This window comes from Pan troglodytes, chromosome 3 (genome assembly GCF_028858775.2).
Source record: "Pan troglodytes isolate AG18354 chromosome 3, NHGRI_mPanTro3-v2.0_pri, whole genome shotgun sequence".
Lineage (NCBI taxonomy): Eukaryota > Metazoa > Chordata > Mammalia > Primates > Hominidae > Pan > Pan troglodytes.
In genome coordinates, this window is record NC_072401.2 from 61,255,128 (window position 1) to 61,275,731 (window position 20,604).

General features: G+C 37.0%; 1 pseudogene; it reads left to right on the plus strand.

Moving 5' to 3' along the window:
- Nucleotides 1-6,306: 6,306 nt before the first annotated feature.
- LOC461288 (UDP-glucuronosyltransferase 2B17-like) overlaps nucleotides 6,307-20,604 on the plus strand; it is a 34,207-nt pseudogene continuing 19,909 nt past the window's right edge.

Here is a 20,604-nt window from a genome sequence, read left to right on the forward strand (position 1 = left end):
TCTTTTTGTCTTTGTCTTCATTTCTCCATTCATCTCCCTTCACCCAATCCCCTAGCAACTGACAGCAACAGCCTCGGTCTCTCACACACCTGGAGGTATCACCAGTAAAGATACCTCCTTTGGCTGGGGGTTGGGACTCCCCTGGCTTGTGCCACTCTGGGGTGGGCTGTCACCCCACTCTGCTTTTTGTCACTCTCTGAGTTGTGCCAACTGCTAAGTCAGTCCCAGTTTGAGAATCTTAATTCCTCAGTTGAAGTTGCAGAATTTATTCACTGTTTTCATTCTTCTCCATGAGAGCCATGGAACACTGCTGCTTCTAATCAGCCATCTTGGCCCACCCCCTCTATTTCACTCTTAAAAATACACAAAAATTTAAAAAAAGATCAACAAGGAAATAGAATACTAGAAGAACACTATAAATCTTCTAGCTCTAACACACATCTATAACACACTCCAAAAAGCAGCTACATATTTAATATTATCAAGTGCATATTAATATTTCCAAAACAAATCATCACTTGACCGGAAAAGCCTCAATAAGTTTAAGAGGATTGAAATAGTGTGTGTTATTTTCTGAAAATACAAAGGAATAACCTTCAATGTCAGCAGTTTTAAAAAATTGAGAAATTCACAAATGATTACACATTAAAATATAATTCAAAATAACAAAGATAAAATCAAAAGAAAACAGAACAAAGTTTAAGAATATTAAAAACAAATACACCAAAATTTATTAAAAAGCAATATTTAGAGGACAATTTATGACCTTAAAATGCCTACATTAATAAGACAAAAATTTTTAATTAATATGCAATTTTATACTTTAAGGAACTAGAAAAAATGAACAAACCCCCCAAAGCAGAAGAAAAGAAATAGTGATTATTGCTAAAATAAGCAAATGAAAGAATAAAAACAACAAAGGAAATAAAACCAAAATTTGGTACATTCAAAAGATTAACAAAATTAAATAAAACAAAGAGTATTTATGTAGACTTACCTCTCATAAAAGAGAAGACTCCCATTATTAAAATCAGATATGAAAGACTACACATTACTACACACTATACAGAAATACAAAATATTACAGTACATTGCTATGAGCAAATGCATACCAACAAATCATATAACTCAATAAAATGAGCAAATCTCTCAAAAGACACTAACTATGATATGCAATCGACAGAAACTGAAAATAGAAATAGACTTATAATAAAAAAAGAGATTGAAATAGTAGTCAAAACAACCACACAGTAAAGCCAAGGCTCATATTGCTTGATTTACAAATTATCGCAAAACAATTAAAGCATAATTAATAAAATTTATAATTTATAATCCTCCAATAAGGAGGAAAGGAGACAAACTTACCAACATATTTTTAAGTCCCTAATACTAAAACCACACAAAGACATCACAAGGAAATAAAACTATAGAATGATGTCTCATATGAATATAGACACAAAAATAAATAGAAGACAAAGAAGCCAAATTCAGGAACACGAAGAGATTACAAATCATAAACAAGAAAAACTTATCCCAGAAAGGCAATGTTGCTTTTACATGAGAATTATTATATATAAATTATATGTATTCAACTAATACGAAATACTATATTATTAAAATAGGAAACAAAATTACATGATTATTCCAACAAATGCAGAAAAATAATTTCACAATATTCAACAACCTTCATGATAAAAATATTCAATAAAACCAGAATGATGTTAAATGTCATGAAACTGATAAAAGACAACTATGAAAAGTCTAAAACTATTATTATGTGTATCAGTGAAATACTACCTAAGATAAAAAACAAGATGAAGAGATCTATTTATCATTTCAGGACAATATTCCATTGCATATTTAAGCTAAGGCAATTAGACAATGACAGAAAATAAGAAACATGCATATTGAAAAAGAAGTTAATACAATTACATATGTCAGTACATGATATAACTTTACATAGAGAATATCTTAATAAATCTAGTATAAAATATGAGATCAAAAACAAATAACCTTGTCAAGATAAAAGATTGATATATAAAAATCAATATATTTACATAATTCTGATTATCCAATATAAAATAATACAATTGCACTGAAAATGCCATAAAATATATTGCACAATATAAATGCCACAAAAAATAATTGCACAACTATGATGGTTAATTTTATGTGTCAACTTGACTGGTTTAAGAGATTACCAAATAGCTAAAACAAAAAAATTATTTCTGGATTTATCTGTGAGAGCATTTCATTTTTCCTCCTCTAAATTTTACTTTAGGTTCAGAAGGTTAAAGCGTCAACTTCTTCATGAGTATATTTCATGTCACAGGGTTTTTGTGTAAAAATTATTTCATCACCAAGATAGTAAATACAGTACCTGGTAGGTAGTTTTTTGATTCTCATAGATCTCTCATTCTACACTTTCACATATTTCCCATTGCCTATTATTTCTTTCTCTTTGTCCATAGGTACTCAATGTTTAGTTCCCACTTACAACTGAGAATACGTGGTATTTGGTTTTCCTTTCTGGTGGTAATTTGCCTAGGGTAATGAATTCCAGCTGCATCTGCATTGCTCAAGAGACATGATTTTGTTTTTTTTCATTGCTGCATAGTATTCCATCATTTATATGTGTACCATATTTTCTTTATCCAGGCCACCATTGTTGGGCATATAGATTGATTCCATGTTTTTGCTATTATGAATAGTACTGTGATGCTGTTGATAAACATAGGTGTGCATGTGTCTTTCTGGTAGAACAACTTACAGTCCTTTGGGTATATACCCAGTAATGGGATTGCTGGGTAATATGGTAATTCTATTTTAGGTTATTTGAAAAATCTTCAAACTGCTTTCTACAGTGGCTGAACTAATTTACATTCCCACCAACAGTGTATGAGCATCCTCTTTTCTCCCTAATCTTGCCAACACCTGTCATTTTATGCTTTTTAATAATATTCATTCTGACTAGTGGGAGATGGTATCTTATAGGGGTTTTTATGATTTTCATTTCTCTGATGATTAGTAATGTTGAGTAATTTTTTTGAGACAGAGTCTTGCTCTGTGGCCAGGCTGGAGTGCAGTGGCATAATCTCAATAACCAGTAATATTTTGAAAAATAATTTAGTCCTTGCATTTCCGATTTTCAACCAACAACATATCAACAATAGTTATAACAGTGTGACACAGGAACACAGATCACCATATAAATAAATGGAACAAATTTTAGAATCCAGAAATCCTTTTACACAATGGTGACAATTTTTGAGAAAGACGTCAAACTATTGAATAGGAAAACAACAATATTTTCCACAAATACTTCTGGGATACTGATTATCCAAAGGCCAAAGAAAACAAGATACACTTTCCCTGACAACACATAAAGAACTAATTTAAAATACATCAACAACCCAAAGTTAACAAATAGAAGTACAAAACCCAGAATAGAAAAAGTAAATCTTTTCTACCTTCAATTTGGCAATGGTTTCTAGGACAAGGCAACAAAGTCACAAAAAACTAAGTTAAAATGGATAAACTGATATTCTTATAAATGAATATGTTTGTTCTTGAAAGGACACCATCAAAAAAGTGTAATGACGATATGTAGAATTTAAAAAGTTCTAATTCATATATCTGATAAGAAACGTTTATTAAGAATATACGGAGCAAGAGACTTCTGGTTCCAAAATGGCAGAGTAGAGACAAGCAGCCTTTTTTTCTTCATGCAAAACAAAACAAAACAAAACAAACATATGGCACTGAGATCTACACCACAACAACCAAAAGCTTAATTAAGAGGATAACACATTTCCCAGTGTCATAAAAGTAGAAAAAGTCTGAGTAGACAGTAGGTAGGAGAATTATACATCTATGTCTACATTAATAATGCCCCTAACTTGCAACTCTGCTCTGCACCAAAAATGCAGAATATCTATCTCCAATTCATGGTTTACAATATGATTTGGATCTGTGTCCCCACCCAAATCTCATTTTCAGTTGTAATCACCAGTGTTGGAGATGGGTTTTCTGGGAGGCGATTGGATCATCGGGTGGATCTTTCATGAATGATTCAGCACTATCCCTTTGGTACTGTTCTTGTAACAGTATTCTCAAGAGATCTGTTTGTTTAAAAGCGTGTAGCACCTCCTACAACTCCCTTCCTCTTGCTCTGGCCATATGAGGTGACTGCCCTTTTGCCTTCCACTATGATTGTAAGCTTCCTGAGGCCTCCTGAGAGGTAGAAGCCACTATGCTTCCTGTACAGCATACAGAATGTGAGGCAATTAAGCCTCTTTATAAATTACTCAATGTCAAGTAATTTTTATATAAATGAGAGAAAGACAAACTGATATGGTCACTAAGCTTCCCCATCTTGTCAAGTTCCCTGGTAGACCTGTCTTTCCTTAACCCAGTGGAAATATTATGAGTGCATGAAGGGAGAAACATTCCTGAGGACAGGCAGAGACAAACAAGAGAGGCAGGACTACCAACCTCCTAGACATGGAAACTCTTCTCCGTAACTCAGCCAAAAGTTGACATCAAATCAGTAGTTGCTTAGCAACAGCATGCTGTAGGATGTAAGTTCTTTAGGTATACTGGGAACAAGCCCTTAGGCAGTGTTCTCACACTTCCAGGATAATCCATTTGGAACCCCCATCACTTGGGACAGGCAGAGCTCTAATCATTCACATGAGCTGAGGTAAACCTGGGCTTAACATGTCACCTAGAACTAAAGTGAATGCAGTGACTTTTCGGTAAAGATTTTCTAAGCAAATGTATTCCATTAAAAAAAGACAGAAAAAAATGGAACAAATAATCCTTCAATGCAAAGGCATGCATATATTCACAAGAAACAACAGAGAACAGGGAACCAGGACCTCTCCAAAAGGACAATGCAAAAATCCAGTGATTGACACTAATAAGATAACCCAATTTCTGAGCTCTCTGACGCAGAATACAAAATAGCAGTTTTAAGAAACCTTAGTAATGTCTAAGTTAACACAGGAAGTTATTTCAGAAATTTATCCGAAAAATTTAACAAAAAAGTTAAAATAATACATAGAAATCAATCAGAAATCTTGAAACTAAGAAATGCATTTGCTGAATTCAAAATCCATTAGAGGTCTTAAACCACAGAATGATCCAAGCCCAGAAAAGAATCTGTGAGCTCTAAGACTCGTTATTTTATTTTTAAAAAGTCAAGAGAGAATAAAAAAGCAAGTGCCACCTACAAAATATAGAAAATTACTTCAAAAGACCCAATCTAAGAATTATTGGTGTTCAAGAGAGATGTGAGTAAGAGCAAGGGTAGAAAGCTCATTCAAAAAAATAGTAACAAAAAACTTCTCAAAACTTGAGAAACATAAAATGTCCAGGTACAGAAAGGTCTTAGAACACAATGCAAACCCAAATAAGACTACCCCAATTAACAAAATAATCAAAGTCACAAAGGACAAAAAAAAATAAATACATTAAAAAAAAAGATTGAGATCAGCAAGTGAAAGCAAATAACATATAAAACAGCTCCAATATTTATGGAGATAGACTTCCCAAAAGAAACTATACAGACCAGGAAGGACTGGAATGATGTTTTCAAAGTGCTCAACACAAAAGGATGCCACCAAAAAATACTGAAACAAAAATAATTATCAATCAAATACAAATGAGAGATGAAGTATTTACCAGGCAAACAAAACATAGAATTGACCACTGAGCTAGTCAGAGGAGAAGGAGGTCCCCAGAGAATCTCCAACAAGCCTGTGCACTGGGAGGAATGTGCACTGGGGTGGAACCTCAGGAATTTTGCACTGTTTGCAACAGGGAGGAGCCCGGCAAATATCCCATGTGGAACCTGGGATTCAAGCTGCTAGTGGGAAGCACTCTGGCAGGGGTCTCCGGCCTTGTGGAAGATACCTGTTTCCCTTTTTTTTTTTCCTTTTCACCCAATAAAACCCTGCTTTACTCACCTGTCGAACCGTCTGCCAGCCTAAATTTTCGTGGCCCTGAGATGGACAAAGACGCCATTGCGTTATTTAGTCCACCTATTTACACTGTAATGACATCTGCTTTTTACCATTAATCTTTAAGCCTCTTCCTATTTCTCAAAGATTAAAGTCACGTGAACTGAACGGTACCACAGTTTTTGACTTCTCTTTAAAAAATATTAGATGCAAGTGTTTGTCTTTTTTAGGCCAAAATCATTTAGAGCTCTTTCTGCAGACATTACACATAACACACACGCAGACAGGCAGGAGAAAACCCAGTTCCTGGGTGGGGTTTTATAAGAGCCAGGCCAAGGAAAACATGCAGATATCAAACCTGAAAAAGAGTCAGTCCCTAAGGCAGTATAAGCCCCTACTTTGTGCAACAAAATGCACAGTGCAGGTGAGTGTGGCTGTTTCCTGCCAATTAAGTGAAGCCCAAGCTCCCTGTTTCATGGATAAAAGCCTTGTTAGTATCCATGGCATAGATGAGGTCTAGGGACTCCCAGACTACTGAAAGCAGGGGAGATAGGGTGTATGTGGGTAAGAGTGAATGTTCTCACCCCCTAGGCCCCACTGGTTCATGGGTGCATGTTGCTTTGACACCCGTTTCAGCACATACCAAGATTACCAGCACATACCAAGATTACCAGCACTCGGGGAAGCAAGGACGGAAGAAGAAAAGAGGATGCTCTTTCTCCCTCATGTACCCCAGGTATCTGCTAGAAAGAGAAGAGAACTAGGGACACCTGCCACCCTCTTCCTAGGTGAGTAGCCATTCACCTTCAGTCTGTACCCATTTTGAATGCATCCTGACCCCCTGGGACTTCTTTAAAAGGTGCCTTCTTTTTCCTTTCTTCTCCTCTGTTCTCTCTTCACGGATAGGTAATTATGTCTCCGTATTCTGGGACATTCCCCTCAGATGCATCTTCCAAACTGGAAAGAGTTAACTTTCCAAACCTTAAGCTGGTTGGCTAAAGATTGGGCCCAGAAAAAGGGAACCCAGAAGACCAACATGCCAGCAAAAGGGTATTTTACCAGTCTGGCTTTTGGCCTTTCTCTCCCTGTGCAAAGTGATAAAAGGCCTCAGAATTTTTGAGCTATCCTTACTCCTCCCCTTGTTTCATTTTGATACATGTTTTCTAATAACCTAGTTTGTCTGTTCTTGCCTTCAGGGCATCAAACTCCAAACAATAATGCAAGCAGAGTCTCTGACAATGGCCCTTTCTGCTGGGGGAACTCTTAGATAGGCCTGTGAGTGAGCTCTGACCACCATTTCCCAAAAACAGCACCCCTTGTCAGCAGGAGGCAGTAAAGATTGATCTTCCTTATGCTCTTTCAAATAGCATTCAGATGTACTTCTTTACAAGGGGGAAAGAGACAGCCAGGTAGGAGGGGGTCCCCGGAGAATCTCCAAACAGCTTGAACACTGAGAAGAATGTTCACTGGGGTGGAACCTCAGCAAGTTTGTGCCATTTGCAGTGGGGAAGAGCCAGGCCCCTCCTCTTTCTGTGTGGAAGCTGGGATTCAAGCTTTGGGCAGGAAGCACTCTAGCAGGGGGACTCTGGCCTTTCAGAGTCCTCGACATTCAAACCATCTGTGAGCCTAAATTTTTGTGGCCATGGGACAGACAAGGATCCCATCTTTAGCTGAACTAAGGAAAAGTCCTGAGACTCCACCACCAGACCCATCTTGCAAAAAATGCTAATGGGAGCTCTTCAGTCAGAAAGAGTAAAACACTATCATGCAAAAAGTAACTTTTCAAGGTATAAAAACAAGTGGTAAAATTGAGTACCTGCAAAAACCCAGAATAAGCTAGTACTGAATTTGTGTTCTGCATTTCACTTATCCCAGAAAACATAACAACTATAGCAACTGGTTAAGAAACAGATGATATACAAATATGTAAATCAAGATAACTATGAGTCAAAATGGGTAGGTGATTGAGTTAAAGTATATACATTTTCTGTGACTTTTGCCCTTATTTATTTTATAATTTTATTTGCAATCTAAGTTGTGATCTCTTTAAAATAACATGCTATATCTCTAAAATGGTTTTCTGTAAGTCTACTGGTAACCACAGTTAAGAAATCTATCATTGATGTACTTAAAAAGCAACAACTTGAAATATACTACCAGAGACAATCACCTAATTAGAAAGAAAGACAGGAAGGAAGGAAGAGAGGAGTCTAAAAACAAACAGTAAACAATCAACAAAATGGCTCTAGTAAGCCTTACTTGTCAATAATAAAAATGGATGTAAATTGTCTCAGTTCTCAGTTAAAAGACATAGAATGGCTGAATAAAGAATCATGCTGCCTTAAAGAAACCCACTTCACTTATAAAGGCATACATAGACTGAAAGTGAAGGGATGGCAAAATATATTCCATGCAACTAGAAACCAGAAAAGTACAGGTGTAGTTCTAAACAGATTACAAATCAGACAGGAAAAAAAAAAAAAAAACAAAGACGGTAACTACATGATAATGAAGGGGTCAGTTTAGCAAGATTTAGTCATTATACTTACCAAAACCTGAGCTCTCAAGCATGTAAAGCAAACATTAACAGACCTAAAGGCAAAACTAGCATGCAACACAGCAATAGTAGGAGACTTTAACACCCCATTCTCTGTAATGGAAAGATTATCCAGAAAGAAAATCAACACAGAAACATCAGAGCTAAAGTACACACTAGATATGAAGGGCCTAACTGACATATACAGAAAGTTTCACATAATTGCTGTAGAATAGACATTCTTTTTATTAGCACAAAAAATGTCTCCCTTAATTCTATGATAGGCTACCAAACAAGCCTGTACAAATTCAAAAACACAAGTATCATATGAAGTATATTTTCTGACCACAATGAAATAAAACAAAAAATAAATTAAAAGAAGAATCTGGAAAACAGACATGAACACATGGAAATAAAACATACTGCTAAATGACAAACATGTCAATGAAGTTATTAAGAAGAAAATTTAAAAATTTTGTGAGACAAATGAAAATGGAAGTACAGCATACCAACATCTATGGAAGATGGCCAAAAAAACTGTAAGAAGAAAGTTTCTTGTAACAAACATCTATATCAAAAAAGTTGAAAGACTTCAAATAACCTAATACTATACATCAAAGAACTAAAAAAGCAGGAACAAACCAAACCCAAAGCTAATAGAAAGAAAGAAATTATAAAGACCAGAACACAGTTAAATAAATTTGAGGCTAAAATAAACACAATACAGAAGATCTATGAAACAAAAAGTTGTTTTTTTGTGAAGATGATGGAGAAGAAAAGAGAAAATCAGTTAAGTAAACAATTAAGGCTGGTCCTCAAAACTTCTGCCTTCCTGAAAACTCACAACTACAGGAAAAATAGAGCAGCTTGGGGAAAAACTCAGACTGCAGAAGCTGCCTGCCTAAAAAAAAAAAATCACAGCTACAGTGCACCTGCACAGATAAGCCACAGATAAGCAGGCAAGGCATGCAATGTCCAGCATAGAAACCCTTTGCTCTTTGTATGATTAGTAAGCTCCCAGGAAAAAGTGTCCTCCCCTTTTCAGACATGTACACAGTGGGCTCCATGGGAATTTGCAAAGAGAGGAGGGGGGTGTACCTAAAACAAACCCATCATTATACAAACGCAAGAAACAGCACTTTGTGCTTGCCTGGAGACATATCCACAATGACAGAGAATAACTGGGAGATATGCAGGCGGTTTTATAGATAAGAAAAGTTACTCAGTTACAGAGATGAAACTATGCAGGCAGTTTTATAGATAAGAAAAGTTACTCAGTTACAGAGATGAAAGCAGTTCCTCATAAGAGCTTTTGAATACAACCGTAACACGGCAACCATCAGGGAACCCTCTCCACTGCCGAGAGCTTTGTTTTTTTGTTATTAAATTTTTGCTCCAACCTCACCCTTTGTATCCACGCTTCTTAATTTTCTTGGTCGTGAGATCACAAGCTCTAATAACACCTTAGACAACCAGACCAGTGACCCTGACTTGTTTCAAAGATCAATGATGTTAACAAACATTTAGCTAAGTTAAGCAAGAAAAACATAGACAAGATGCAAATAAATACCATCAGAAATGGAAAAAGAAGAGACATAAAAACTGAGACTAAAATAATACAAAACTATTAGAATTGTTATGATAAATTAATAGTAAACCTAGAAGAAATATATGAATTTCTGGACTCAAAACTTACTAAGATTGAACTATAAAGCAGTTGAAAACATCAAACAAATAATAATGGGCAAGGGATTGAAGCTGTTATTGAAGTAATAAAATGTCTTTCATCAAAATAAAAAAGTTCAGAAACTTATGATCCCACTTTTGAATTATACCCAACATGTAATGGCTTAATACCAATCTGACTCAACCTCTTCAAAAAAAAAAAAAAAAAAGGGAATAATTCAAACTCATTCTATGAGGATAATGTTACTCTTACACAAAAACAAAGCGTGGGCATAACAAAATAATAAAACTACAAGCCAATATCACTGATGAGTATTGATATGGTTTAGCTCAGTGTCCCCACCCAAATATCATCTTGAATTGTACTCCCATAATTTCCATGTGTTGTGTGAGGGACCCTATGGGAGTTAATTTGAATCACGGGGACTGTTTCTTCCATACTGTTCTCATTATAGTGAATGAGTCTCATGAGATCTGATGGTTTTATCTGGGGTTTCCACTTTTGCATCTTCCATATTTTCTGTTGCTGCTACCATGTAAGAAGTGCCATTCACCTCCTGCTCTGATTCTGAGGCCTCCCCAGCCATGAGGAACTTTAAGTCTAATTAAGCCTCCTTTTCTTTCTTTTCTTTTTTTTTTTTTTGAGACAGAGTCTCGCTCTGTCCCCCAGGTTGGAGTGCAGTGGTGCGATCACGGCTCACTGCAAACTCTGCCCCCCGGGTTCATGGCATTCTCCTGCCTCAGCCTCCCGAGTAGCTGGGACTACAGGCACCCACCAAGGCGTCTGGCTAATTTTTTGTATTTTGAGTAGAGATGGGGTTTCACCGTGTTAGCCAGGATGGTCTCAATCTCCTGACCTCATGATCTGCACGTCTTGGCCTCCCAAAGTGCTGGGATTACAGGTGTGAGTCACCACGCCTGGCCAAGCCTCTTTTTCTTCACAGTATCTGGTTTGTCTTTATCAACAGTGTGAAAACAGAAAAATAGAGTAAATTGGTACTAGTAGGGTGGGGCATTGCTGAAAAGATACCCGAAAATGTAGAAGCAACTTTGGAACTGGGTAATAGGCAAAGATTGGAACAGTTTGGAGGGCTCAGAAGAAGATAGAAAAATGAGGGAAAGTTTGGAATTTCACAGAGACTTGTTGAATGACTTTGACAAAAGTATTGGAAATGGTATGGACAACGAAATCCAGGCTCAGGTTGTCTTAGATAGAGATGAGGAACTTGTTAGGAACTAGAGCAGAGGTGATTCTTGTTATGTTTTAGTAAAGAGACGGGTGGCATTTTGCCCCGGGCTAGAGATTTGTGAAACTTTGAACTTGAGAGAGATGATTTAGGGTATCTGACAGAAGAAATTTCTAAGCAGCAAAGCATTCAAGAGGTGACTTGGGTGCTGTTAAATGCATTCCTTTTTGAAAGGAAAGCAGAGCATAAAAGTTTGGAAAATTTGCAGCCTAATAATGCAATAGAAAATAAAATCTTATTTTCTGAGGAGAAATTCAAACTGGCTGCATGTATTTGCATTAGAAATGAGAAGCTGAATGTTAATCCTCAAGACAATGGGGAAAATGTCTTCCAGGAATGTCAGAGACCTTTGCAGCAGCCTCTCCCATCACAGACCCAGAGGTCTAGGAGAAAAAAATGGTTTCCTAGGCAGGGCTCAGGGTCCACATGCTGTGTGCAGTCTAGAGACTTGGTGCCTTTCATCTCAGCCACTCCAGCCATGGCTGAAATGGGCCAATGTAGAACTCAGACCATGGCTTCAGAGGGTGGAAGCCTCAAGCCTTGGCAGCTTCCACATGGTATGGAGCCCGCAGTACATGGATGTCAAAAACTGGGGTTTGGGAACCTCCACCTTGATTTCAGAAGATGTACGGAAACTCCTGAATGTCCAGGCAGAAGTTTGCTACAGGGGTGAGACCATCATGGAGAAACTCTGCTAAGGCAGTGTGAAAGGAAAATGTGTGCTGTGAGCCCCCACACAGAGTCCCCACCAGGGCACTGCTTATTGGAGCAGCGAGAAGAAGGCCACCATCCTCCAGACCCCAGAATGATACATGCATAAACATCTTGGACCATGCAACTGGAAAAGCCATAGACACTCATTGCCAGCCCATGAAAGCAGCCAGGGTGGAGGCTGTACCCTGCAAGGCCACAGGGACTGAACTGCCCAAGACCATTGGAATCCTCCTCTTGCATCAGCATGACCTGGATATGAGACCTGGAGTCAAAGGATATCATTTTGGAACTTTAAATTTTTACTGCCCTGGTGGATTTTGGACTTGAATGGGTCCTGTAACCCCTTTATTTTGGCCAATTTCTCCCATTTGGAATGGCTATATTTACCCAATATCTGTAACTGTAACCCCATTGTATCTAGGAAGTAACTAGCTTGCTTTTGATTTTACAGGCTCATATGTGGAAGGGACTTGTCTTGCCTCAGATAAGACTTTGAACTGTGGACTTTTGGGTTAATGCTAAAATGATTTAAGACTTTGAGGAATATTGGGGAAGGCATGATTGGTTTTGAAATGTGAGGACATGAGATTTGGAGGGGCCAGGGGTAGAATTATATGGTTTGGCTCTGTGTCCCCACCCAAATGTCATCTTGAATTGTACTCCCAAAAGTTCCACATTTTTGTGGGAGGGACGTGGTGAGAGTTAATTTGAATCACGGGGCAATTTCACCCATACCATTCTTGTGGTATTGAATAAGTCTCATGAGCTCTGATGATTTTATCAGAGATTTCCGCTCATATGTCTTCATCATTTTCTCTTGCCGCCACTATGTAAGAAATGCCTTTCACCTTCCGTTATGATTCTGAGGCCTCCCCAGCCATGTGGAACTCTAAGTCCAATTAAACCGCTTTTTCTTCCCAGTCTCAGGTATGTCTTTATTAGCAGTGTCAAAATGGACTAATACAAGTATAGATGCAAAAGTCCTCAAAAAATACAAGCAAACCAAACTAATAATACATTAAGAAGATAATTTTCTAGGGTAACACAGAATTCATGCAAGGGAGGAGGGAAGGATGTTTCAATACATGCAAATCAGTAAACATGACCCACCGTATTAACAGATCCAAGAATCATAGGATTATTTCAGTACATGCTAAAAAAAAGCCCATAAAAATCCAAATCCCTGTATGATAAATTATAATGGTTTTAGATCATCAAACCATCAAAATGACTTTAGAGGAAACATTCTCCAAAATGATAAAGGCCATATATGATCCATGACTAAAATCATACTGAACAAGAAAAAAATTAAAGAATGTTTCCTAGGGACTGGAACAAGACAAAGATGTCCACTGTCAGTCCTCTTATATAACATAATACCAGAAGATGTTGTTAGTGCAATTAGGAGCAAAAAATAATAATAATAAAATAAAGTGCATTCAAATTGGAAATAAATAAGTCAAGTTATTCTTCATTGCATTTGACATAGTATAATATCTAGAAAAACCCAAGGATTTCATTTAAAAATTGTTAGATCTGATAAATAAATCAGTAAAATTGTTCTCTGTAAAATCAGGAAAATCAAAATCATATCAAGTATCTTCTTAGACCACAGTGAAATAATACTGGAAATCAACTCCAAAAAGAACCCTCAAAGCTATATAAATACATGAAAACTAAGTAATTTGCTCTTCAATGATTTTTGGGTAAAAATCAAGATGGAAATTAATAAATTATTTAAAATGAATGATAACAGTGACAGAGTGATCAAAATTTCTGGGAAACAGCAAAAGTAGTGCTAAGACTAAGTAAGGTTCATAGCATTAAATGCCTACATCAAAAAGGCCAAAAGAGCACAAATTGACAATCTATATTGTCACAACTCAAGAAACACTAGAAACAAGAACAAACTAAACCCAAAGCCATCAGAAAGAAAGAAATAGGAAGGATCAGAGCAGAACTAAACGAAATTACAACAAAAAAATACAAAAGGTAAGTGAAATAAAAAGCTGGTTTTTTGAAAAGATAAACAAAATTAATAGACCATTAGTGAGATTAACCAAGAAAATAAGAGAGAATATCCAAACAAGCTTAATTAGGAATGAAGCAGGAGGTATTACAACCAATACCAGAGAAAGCCAAAAAATTATTCAAGGCTACTATGATCACTGTTACACACACAACTAAAAAATTTAGAGCAAATAGATAAATTCCTGGAAGCATAAAACCCTTCTAGATTAAATCAGGAAGAAGTAGAAACCCTGAACAGACCAGTAACAGTGAGAATGAATTAGAAATTAAAGAAATTACCACCAACAACAAAATATCCAGGTCCAGAAGAATTCAGAGCTGAATTATACCACACACTCAGAGAATAATTAGTATCAATTATTCCCACTGAAATGATTCCCAAAAATAAAGAAAGAGGGAATTCTCCCTAAATCATTCTGTGAAGCCAGTATCTAGAAAATGATATAACAATAACAACAAAACTACAGACTAATAAATGACATAACAAAAAAACAAAAAAAATCTACAGACTAATATCCCTGATGAACAGAGATGCAAAAATTCTCAAGAAAATACTAGCTAACTGACTCCAATAGCACCTCAAAAAGATAATACATCCTGGTCAAGTGAGTTTCATCCCAGGGATACAGGGATGTTTTAACATATGCAAGTCAATAAATGGAATACATCACATAAACAGATTTAAAAACAAAAGCCATATAATCATCTCAATGGATGCAGAAAAAGTATTTGATAATATGAAGCAATGCTTTATAATAAATACCTTCAACAAATTAGGCATAGAAGGGACTTACCTCAAAGTAATAAAAGCCATATAGGACAAACTCACAGCCAACATTATACTCAATGGGGAAATGTTGAAATTCCCTCTGAGAACTGGAACAAGACAAGGATGCCCACTTTTATCACTTCTATTCAATATAGAACTGGAAGTCCTAGTCAGAGCAATCAGGGGAAAAAAAAGAAATGAAAGACATCCAAGTTGAAAAAGATGAAGTCAAACTATCACTGTTCACTTATGATATGATTGTATATCTAGAAAACTCTAAAGATTTCTTCAAAAGACTCCTAGATTTGATAAACAAATTTAGTTACATCTCAGGTTACAAAATCAATATACACAAATCAGTAGCACAGCTATACAGCAATAACATCCAAGCTGAGAATCAAATTAAAAAATTCCATCACTTTTTTAACTGCAAAAAAAAAATACCTAAGAACATACTTAACCAGGAAGATAAAACGTCTGTACAAGGAGAACTATAAAACACTGTTGAGGCCAGGCACGGTGGCTCACACCTGTAATCCCAGAACATTGGGAGGCCGAGGCAGGTGGATCACAAGCTCAGGCGTTTGAGACCAGCCTGGCTAACATAGTGAAACTCTATCTCTACTAAAAAAAGTACAAAAAATTAGCTGAGCATGGTGGTGGGCACCTACAATCCCAGCTACTTGGGAGGCTGAGGCAGGAGAATCGTTTGAACCTGGGAGGCGGAGGTTGCAGTGATCCGAGATCACGCCACTGCACCTCAGCCTGGGCAATAAGAACAAAACTCCATCTCAAAAAAAAAAAAAATCAAAAGTAGATCTACCATTCAATACAGCAATGCCATTACTGTGTATCTATCCCCCCACCAAAAAAAAAGAGTCATTATATGAAAAAAAAAACCATGCACACATATGTTTATTGCAATCCAATTAACAATTGTAAAGATATGGAACTAACCTAAGTCTACACTGACCAAAGAGTAGATAAATAAAATGAGGTGTATATATAAATCATTAAATACTACTCAGCCATGAGAAGGAACAAAATAATGTCTTTTGCGGCAACTTAATTGGAGCTGGAGGCCATTATTCCAAGTGAAATCACTCAGGAATGGAAAGTCAAACAAGATATGTTCTCGCTTATAAGTGAGAGTTAAGCTGTGAGTATGGAAAGGTATATAAAGTAATATAATGGGCTTCAGAGACTCAGAAAGGAGAGGGTAGGAATGGGGTGTGGGATAAATACTACCTATTGGGTTCAACATGCACTACTTGGGTGATGGGCGCAATAAAATCTCAGAATTAACTAATATACAATTAATACATATAACCAAAAACCACTCGTACCCCGAAAGCTATTGAAATAAAAAAAATTTTACAAAACATATATCTGCTAAAAGATACATAGAACACATATAAATAACTCTTAAAACTCGATAAATAATAAAACAAAGTAATTAAAATGTTGGATAAGACATGTCACCAGAGAAGATACAGATGGTCAGTAAATACATGAAAAGATGCTTAATATTATTAGTTATTAGGGAAAGGCAATCTAAAACCAGAATGAAGTACTATGCACATATTAGAAAGGCTGAAATTAAAGAGACAGGTCATATCAAATGTTGGCAAGAATATAAAGCAACCAGAACTCTCCATCGCTGCTGGTGGAATATAAAATGGTAAAATCATTTTGAAAAACAGTTTGATAGTTTCCTAAAAAGTTAAACATCCACTTACCCTGTGATCTAGCCAATTTACTTCTAGGTATTTAGCCAAGAGAAATGAAAACACATATCCATTCAAAGATTTTACACAAATGTTCATTGTAATTTTATTTACAATGACCTCAAATTGGAAACAATTCAAATGTCCATCAACAGAGAATGAATTAAAAAATTGTAGTATATCTATACAAAGAGGTACTTCTCAGCACTATGAAGGAATGAACCATTGGTACATGAAGAGTAAATGAATCTCAAAATAAAAATAATGATGCTGAGTGAAAGAAGCTAGTGAAACAAGTATACAGACTGTGGTTCCATTTATATGAAACTCTGTAACATGCAAGCAAAACTCTATTAACAGAAAACAGATGAATGGTTACCTGGGTATAGGAGACTGGGGAGAAGTATAAGACAATTATAAAGGGACATGATAAAACTGTTGGGGCAATTAATCTATTATTATCTTGATTGTAGTAATGGTTTCATGAATGTTTACATGTCAAAACTTATCAACTGTACACTTTAAATAGGTAGAATTTATAGTACATCAATTATACATTACTAAAGCTGTTTAAAAGAAAAAAAAACAAGGTAAGCAGATGTTAAAGTTGTACCTGAAACTTTCAGTAGTCTCACCAATAATCTAGACTGGTGGGATCCCATGTGACTTTTAGATATATTAGTGGAACTAGAGATTGGGCAGCGAAGTGCTGGGTAGAGAAGAGCAGGGTCACTGGTGAGGGATTCACCCTCGGGCATGTGCCCACAGACCTAATTGAGAACAGGCACTCCTGTTTTTGAGCCTGAATGTTGCATTTTCCAAGACCTCTCTGGCTCACCACGCCCCCCATTCTGTGCCCATATAAACCTGAGACCTTAGCAGGCACACACACAAGCAGCTGAACATCAAGGCCAGACGACCAGCAGACAAGCAGACTAGCAACAGCAGAACGATGTGGCAGAGAAATAGAGAAGAGGAGGGACCTCTCTAGATGCTTAGGATAGTTCAGCGGAGAGGTGGGGTGGTTGGGGGGTGGCGGCGGTCAGAGCAGAGTCCTGCCTCTGGGCAGCCCGACTGCAGGGGAAGACCACCTTCCCAGTCTATCCCTCCTTCTGTTACCTATCCATCTCGCTGAGAGCCACCTGCACCACTCAATAAAACCTTGCGTTCACTCTTGAGCCCCAGAGGCGAAGGTTGCAGTGAGCCAAGACGGCGCCACTGCACTCCAGCTTGGGCTACAGAGTGAGGCTCCGTCTCTAAAAAACAAAAACAAAACGAAAGAAAACAACAACAACAAAAAACCTTGCATTCAATCCTTCACGCTCACGTGTGATCCGATTCTTTTGGGACACTGGAAAGAACTCAGGATACATAAGACTGTCACACTGGCCTTCTGCCCTTGAGATAAGGCAGAGGGTTTATTGGGCTAATTAACACACAAGCCGCCTGCAGATGGCAAAGCTGACAGAGCTTAGTAACACTGTGGTTGCAGGCACCCACCCCTAGACGCTGCCATGGGGCTGAGAGTCCAAAACGCTCTGCCCTGGCCTCTGCACCTGCCTGGCCTCTGCACCCGCCCATCTGCCCTAGGGGTTTGAGCTGCCGGGTGACCAAACAGGTGAGCCACACCCCTGTCACACATCCTGCCAGGGGAATCAGAGAACTCTCCCATTTTATTAGCTTATGTATTTATAAACATATGATATATTTTCTAAAAGCATTTCTGGATGCATATCTGTATTTAGTCTGGTCTTGATTGAACTAATTTACACTCTTAGAGTGTACAAGTGTTTCCTTTCCTCCACAACTTCATCAGCATCGGTAATTTTTTGACGTTTTAAGAACAGCCACTCTGATGTGAGATGGTATCTCATTGTGGTTTTGATTTACATTTTTCTTTTTTTAATTAATTAACTTTTTTTATTATACTTCAAGTTCTGGGACACATGTGAAGAACATGCCGGTTTGTTACGTAGGTATATACGTGCTGTGATGGTTTGCTGCACCCATCAACCCATAATCTACATCTAATGATCAGTTATGTTGAGCTTTTTTTCATGTGATTGTTGGTTGCATGTATGACTTCCTTTGAAAAGTGTCTGTTCATGACCTTTGCTCACTTTTTAATGTTTCTTTTTCTTGAAAATGTGTTTTAGTTCCTTGTAGATGCTAGATATTAGACCTTTGTCAGATGCATAGTTTGCAAAAATTTTCTCCCATTCTTTAGTATGTTTGTTTACTCTGTTAATATTTTATTTTGCTATGCAGAAACTCAAGTTTACTTAGATACTGTTTGTCGTTTTTCTTTTCTTTTGTTGCAATTGCTTTTGGTGTTTTAATCATGAAATCTTTACAAGTTCCTATGCACAAAATGGTATTGCCTAGGTTGTCTTCCATGGTTTTTATAGTGTTGAGTTTTACATTTAAGTCTTTAGTCCATCTTGAATTAATTTTAGTATATTGTGTAAGGAAGGGGTCCAGTTTCAATCTTCTGCATAGGGCTAGCCAGTTATCCCAACACCATTTATTAAATAGGGTGTCCTTTCCCCATTATTTTTTGTCAGCTTTGTTAAAGATCAGACAGTTGTAGGTATGCGACCTTATTTCTGAGTTCTCTATTCTGTCCCATTGATCCATGTATCTGTTTTTACACCAGTATCATGCTGTTTTGGTTACTGTGGCCCTGTAGCATAGTTTGAAGTCAGGTAATATGATGCCTCCAGCTTCATTCTTTTTGCTTACAATTGCCTTGGCTATTTGGGCTTTTTATTTTTGGTTCCATATGAATTTTAAAATACATTTTTCTAATTCTTTGAAAAATGTCATTGACAGTTTGATAAGAATAGCATTAAATCTACAAATTGCTTTGGGCAGTATAACCATCTTAATGATACTGATTCTTCCAACCCATGAGCATGGATTTTTTTCCATTTGTTTGTATCATCTCTGATTTCTTTGAGCAGTGGTTTGTAGTTATCCTTGTAAAGATATTTTACATCCCTGGGAAACTGTATTTCTAGACATTTTATTTTATTTTTTGTGGCAGTTGTGAATGGGATTGTGCTCCTGATTTGGCTCTTGACTTGGATTTTGTTGGTATATAGGACTGCTAGTGAATCTTGCACATTGATTTTGTATCCTGAAACTTTCCTGAAGTTGTTTATCCAGGCTAGTGAACAGATAATGCTTGCTGTACTAACACTCCAGCTTCTATTCTACATTGTATGAACTTGGAATACCATAATGGTTTCCTTTTTTTTTTCCCATGTACTTCAGGATGGACCATAATCCTGAAAAACTTTTTTTTTTTTGTATTATACTTGAAGTTTTAGGATACATGTGCACAATGTGCAGGTTTGTTACATATGTATACATGTGCCATGCTGGTGTGCTGCACCCATTAACTCGTCATTTAACATTAGGTATATCTCCTAATGCTATCCCTCCCGCCTACCCCAACCCCACAACAGGCCCCGGTGTGTGATGTTCCCCTTCCTGTGTCCATGTGTTCTCATTGTTCTATTCCCACCTATGAGTGAGAACATGCGGAGTTTGGTTTTTTGTCCTTGCGATAGTTTGCTGAGAATGATGGTTTCCAGCTTCATCCCTGTCCCTACAAAGGACACGAACTCATCATTTTTTATGGCTGCATAGTATTCCATGGTGTATATGTGCCACATTTTCTTAATCCAGTCTATCATTGTTGGACATTTGGGTTGGTTCCAAGTCTTTGCTATTGTGAATGGTGCCACTATAAACATACATGTGCATGTGTTTTTATAGCAGCATGTTTTAAAATTCTTTGGGTATATACCCAGTAATGGGATGGCTGGGTCAAATGGTATTTCTAGTTCTAGATCCCTGAGGAATCACCACACTGACTTCCACAATGGTTGAACTAGTTTACAGTCCCACCAACAGTGTAAAAGTG